The sequence below is a fragment of the Orycteropus afer genome, unplaced genomic scaffold (assembly GCF_000298275.1).
Source record: "Orycteropus afer afer isolate SDZICR_OR568_19922 unplaced genomic scaffold, OryAfe1.0 scaffold01035, whole genome shotgun sequence".
Classification (NCBI taxonomy): Eukaryota; Metazoa; Chordata; class Mammalia; order Tubulidentata; family Orycteropodidae; genus Orycteropus; species Orycteropus afer.
In genome coordinates, this window is record NW_006922622.1 from 105,335 (window position 1) to 111,451 (window position 6,117).

Genomic DNA, 6,117 nt, shown 5'->3' on the forward strand with positions numbered 1-6,117 from the left:
CAAAAATCTAAATGATAACCATAATGGAAGAATACATGGACAAAATAATATCAATGCACACATCAGGTATTAAATTTATGGGTAAATTCACTTCTGAACTTTTTGATCTTTATTTCATGACATCTAATTTTTAGCAATGGAAAATAATACTTAATGTGAAAATTAAAAAGTGAGTGTAATCATTAATGGTGAATTTGCCTCCCATCTGAATGTTGTGTGCTGGTGGGAGATGTGGTGACTTCAAGGATAATGGCCTAGCTTCTGGGGAAGGGACATTGTGGCACCAAGGGATCAGAGGTAGTGCAAACCTGGCAATGCGAACAGGGTCAGGTAACACTAGAAATGTAATAGGGCTGATGTAACTCATCCTTCAGCCTTCTGGGGTGAATGCTTCTCCCTAGTGGCAGCTCCTGTTGAATTAGGAAGCTCGATAAAGGGGACCATTTCCTCAGTCAGTGTTCCCAGACCTGTGAAGTAGCTCCTCCAAGGTGCTGATCCCTTTTACAAGTCCACATATGTCTGTATTTTCATATTATTACATTTAAGTCAATCTGAAAAAGAACTACAAGGCTTCCAAACTCAGCAATTATACATATTAATCACCACTAAGAGTCACCAGCCAACTGCAAATGCAAGTACCAGTGGTCTATGCTCTTATGCTTTTATATTTTTAATCCCTGCCAGTGGGTTGATTAGAGGCCTGCAACCATTATCCTTACAGATCCCTAAGAAAATTGAATCAGCTTCTCTAGTCATATATCACAGTGATAACTCATAACCTGGTTTTTCTTTTTATTTATGTCTTACCATATTATGCAGTTGGGTTTTATGAACTTGGAGTTGATGTAAGTTTTTCTTTATATCTGTACAAAGCATGATAAAATAGTCCTCCACCAGTGCAGCCTCAAGTTGAAGCATAATGTTGCTAACACAGAGCCTTTGAGATAAGGTAAGAATGTCCCCTGAGAAATGATAATGGATAGCAAAAAGTGAAACTTGGGACTATCTGTTAGTGATAGAGCAAGTTATAGGGTCACTGTGAGTTAGAATTGAAGTTATGGCAGTTTTTCCTTGTCTGCTCTGTCATCACACCCCCATGCTCCCTTAGTCCTATCTGAACACTGCCATTGGTCTCCCAATGTCTCACTTTGTTTATCAGTCTAGGTAAGGCTCTTGCCAGCCCTCTTGCTCTGAGCACTGAGAAGGTCACACAAAAAGCTTTGTAGGGTCTGTCAGGAATCAACCATACAGGTGTCGGTGTCTCCTCCAGAGACTGAGAAAGGCAGCGGGGAGTCTGCCCTCTGTCTGGTGTTTCCTTTCCCTTTCCTCTGCCTCTAAGATCGAGCCTGCCAAGCCCCAGGGTTTGAGACAGCAGCATTAGTCTCTCCTCTCTCAGATTTGGAGCACTTTGGGAGATGCATAACTTTGGAATGACTCCTTTCTCTCACTTCTTTACTTTGCTTTTCCTCTATATTTTAGGGAAAGTTGCTTTACATGGATTGCACTCCCCAGGCAATTACTTTAACTCTCCTATCTGAACACTCACCACCATTTTACCTGTTTATATATCTATAAACAGCAGGGAAGGCTGTATGTGGTGAGCTAATGTATGGATTTTAACCATGACTGTGGATGTGGATTTCCTTTTATTGTTGCTAAGTGTTCACGAGATGGACAGTGTGCAGAAAGGAAGGGAAAAGCTGAGGAAAGACCTGGAAACCAGTCCCTTGTTGTAGCAGAAGCTGAAGGAAATTTCTTAGGGAGCAGGCAGGTGGAGAGAGCCCACCCAATGTTTCTCACTTTAAAATATATGTATTTCACACAGAGAGAGTTATTCCTATGGTCAGAGATGATGGGAGATTTGGGAGAGTGACCAGCGAGTGCAAGTGAGCAGAGATTTAAGAACATATATCACAGTGTTCTTTATAGTGGCATAAAATGGACAAAACAGTATACATTTATCCACGTGAAATCAGTTGAATGTGTTATGGCAGATCCATAACGGAAGTGTGCAGGCTGTGGTAGGAACACCTCTTTTTAGGCTGCTTCTGTGCTGGCTTCTCTGATCTCTTTGCTTCTTCCTTTCCTCTGGTTGGAAGGTGGTGTGATCTGAAGCTTTGATGTGTGTATCAAGAAAAGAGAAAATAGAGGTGACCTCATATCACTGATTCGGAAAAGGGAGCCCCACACAGCTCCACTTTCATGCGTTAGTACAGAACTACCCTTTTGCTTTATTTGCACTGTGGATATGCAATGTTCTCTTACAAGGTCATGGTCAGGGCCAAATTCAGGCTTGCCTGTGTTCTCTGTCTGACATCCTCGTTGCCTCCTTTTGACTTCTGAGTTGTGAAGAAAGTCTTGAAGACAGTAGGTGTGTGGATTTGGGGCATGGTCCTATAACTCTCATAGATAGAAGCTGATGACTGTTTATAAATCAAGACATAGACACAACTATAGGTTTCACACATAGAAGCCAGATACCACGTCCATGGGAACAGAGTTCTTGTGAGGCAAAGCAGAACTGTTGGTAGGATCAGCTCCACAAGGGTGCCAAGGGCAGGGCTGTCTTTGGTGACTTTGATCTCCAGATTATGTTGTTGTTGTTAGGAGCTGTTGAGTTAGCTCCAACTCACTGAAAACCACCAATGTCTGGCTCTAGTCATACTCCCAAACGTTGCTATGTTTAAGCCCAATGTTGCAGCCACTGTGTCAATACATTTCATTGAAAAGCTCCCTTTTCTTTTGCTGACCCTCTGCTTTACCAAACATGATGTCCCACTACAAGGATTGGGCCCTCTTATTAACATGTCCAAAGTACGTGATGCAAACTCTCACCATCCTAGCTTCTAAGGAAATTCTGGCTGTACTTCTTCCAAGACAGATTGGCTCCTTCTCCTGGCAGTCCAGAGTATACTCAATAATCTTTGTCAACAGCAAAACTTAAGTGCACCAACTCTTCCTTGGTCTTCCTTATTCACTGTGCATCTTTCACATGCATATGATCCAATGCATTGCTTGGGTCAGGTGTACCTTAGTCATCAAAGTGACATATTTGCTTTTTAAAATTTTAATGAGGTCTTCTGTAGCAAATTTGTTTGGTTCAATAGGTCATTTGATTTCTTGAGTGCTGCTTCCATTGGTGCTGATTGTGGATCCAAGCAAATTAAGTCCTTGACAATCTCAATCTTTTTTCCATTTATCATGATATTGTTTTTTGGTCCAGTTCTGAGGACTTTTGTTTTCTTTATATGGAGGTATAATCCATACTGAAATCTGTAATCTTTGATCTTCATTAATAAATGCTTCAAGTCCTCTTCATTTTAAGCAAGCAAGGTTGTGTTAATGAGTCTTCCTCCAATCTTGATACCACAGTTTTTCACATATTACTGCTTCTCAGATTACTTGCTCAGCATACAGGTTGAATAAGTATGTGAGAGGATATAACCCTAATGTATATCTTTCCTGCTTTTAATCACTCAGGATTCCCTTGTTCTGTTTAAATAACTATCTGTTGGACTGGGTACAGCTTCCTCATGAGCACAATTAAGTGTTCTGGAACTCCCATTATTTGCAATGCTATCCATAATTTGTTATGATCTGCACAGTTGAATGCCTTTGCATAGTCAGTAAAACACAGGTAAACATTATTCTGGCATTCTCTGCTTTTGGTCAAGACTGTCTGACGTCAACAATGATATCCCTTGTTCCATGTCCTCTTTGAATCCAGCTTGAATTTCTGGCAGCTCCCTGTTGATGTACTACTGCAACCATTTTTTTAGTATCTTCAGCAAAACCTTACCTGTGTGTGATAACAGAGTAGTCACACTAGTTGGCTGCCCCTGTATCTATACTTCTCCATTCTGTCTTTAATGACACCTGGAGTCAGGTACATGTGAAAATTGTCTGCTGAGAGCTGTGCTACAAGAGACAGATCTCACTTTAAAATGGCTGTTTGAGATCTGGGGAGGTACCAGAGGAAGGATTTTAGAAGCTTTTTCAGAGAAGATCAAATAGAAATCTTAAAGTACAGAGAAAACAATGCTCAATCCTAAAACATGTGCTCAGAATCCCACTCATTGATTTTGTGTTATTCTCAGAGAAGAGAATTGCCTTTATCAAGCTATGGAGACTAACGTAGCCAAAGAGCTTAGATAAAAGATAAGAAGAAAGATGAAACAGAGTGAATGATGAAGGCTTCTCAAGTGCTGCGGACACAAGAGTGATGGTGAGATTCTCAAGGCAACCTCTGCTCAGTGACCACGGCAATCTTTGGAGAGGATCAGGCAATTTGGACACTTCTGAAAGGGCAAGACAGCAATGTCAGCTGAGGATGTCAAAGGTATTGTTCAGTCAAGCCTGGTCAACAAGGATTTACTGAGCATCCCTAATGCGGTAGCCACTGGATGCAGTTCTGGCCCAAGAAGCTGGGTGTAGAGCTGGTTGTGGTGCTGGCTGTGTTTATATGAACTTGATGAACATGGTCATTCATGAAATTTGCAGCATATTAGGTAAGATACATAACTGAACACATGAATACAAAGGCATCAACAGAAGAACCAGACATCATGGAAACATAGACTGAGTATGTATGCCAGCCCTGGAATTGATGCTGCTGGTGTGGTTTGGGATCCTAAGAGAAAGTGATGTTAATGCTGCAACATCCAGGATGGAGAGGGAACAAGAAAGATGCAGGATATGAAAAGTGAGGCTTACAAAATGTATGAGATTTCAACTTTAGGGAAAAATAAAAAGCATAAAAATGAGACAACACTCCATAAGAATTTACAACAGCTAAGTCCAGGCCTGAGTTAGATGCTGGGCTCACAGACAGATTACCTCCTTCTGGAATTCACCAACAGTTCTGGTGAATCCAGAGGTAATAGAATTTATATCCTTGACTATAGCCTCTCCAAAATAAATTTAGAAGTCTGTTCCTGGAAAACAAATGGAGAAGAGTATGGCAAAAGTTTGGTTAGCTCTTTGACTATAGCTTTGAACACTGCAGACACCAACAGAGCAGGAGCCCAAGGTAGAAGGTCCCAAGCCGTACTTGATCAAGGGGACTAGCAAGGACAAAGTTGGTTGTAAGATATGCTCCTGGGACAGCAAAAGTGACCATCCCTGGGAAGACCAACCTCATCACTAATAGGAAGCTGAGCACATCCCATCTATTTCTAATGGAATTCAGGAAGTATACCAAGAAAAAATAGAACTGTGTCACTGACATAGAGAGACCTCCACTAAGAAGTGTTAAGGGGCAAAAATAAGGAGTTTACAAAATAATCTAAGTCATAATACCATGAAAAACATTTATGTCTTTAATAGTTGGTGGGTATTTTAGGTGATTTTTACTTCTTCATTATCCACACCTATTTTGCTTGAATTGTTTATATTGTTATAAGAAATAAGGAGGGAAGATGTAAAGTTACTTCCATCAGGGAAGGAATATAAAGAGAACATTAGTGAAGATGAAGTTTTGTAAATGTATGTGGTCCCTGCTGACAGGTTTTATCGAATTTACCGAGAGAAAATGACAAACAAAAAAGATGAGAACATTCTCTGCACTTATACTAACCAACAGTCATAAACCTTTACTTCCTAGGCAAACTATAGAGGGAGAAAGAAACTACAATCTATGTACATTGGTTGAACATGAGTCAAAAGGACATGAGTAACCAGACGCTGGTGACAGAATTTGCCCTGCAGGTTTTCTCTGAGACACCACAGCTTCAGGTCCTCTTCTTTATTCTCTTCCTCACCCTTTACACCATGGCTCTCTGTGGCAATTTCCTTATCCTGATGGCCATCACCCCAGCTCCAGCCTCCACACCCCTATGTATTTCCTCCTAGTCAACTTGGCTGTGTTGGATGTGGCCTGTGCATGCACTGTGGTGCCCAAGGTGCTGGAGACCCTGGTGACAGAGAAGAGAACCATCTCCTATGAAGGGTGCATGACACAGGTGTTCTTCCTGACGTGGTCTGTAGCAGCAGAGTTGCTGCTCTTCACAGCCATGTCCTATGACCGCTATGTGGCCATCTGCTGGCCTCTGCACTACAGCTCCATGATGAGTCCCCAGGTGTGTGCTGTGCTGGCTGGAGCTGTGTGGGGCATCAGTG

The 6,117-nt window shown here is 41.6% G+C and overlaps 1 pseudogene; it reads left to right on the forward strand.

Annotated features, from left to right (window-relative positions):
* Positions 1 to 5,667: 5,667 nt before the first annotated feature.
* Positions 5,668 to 6,117, forward strand: part of LOC103212616 — a 3,352-nt pseudogene continuing 2,902 nt past the window's right edge.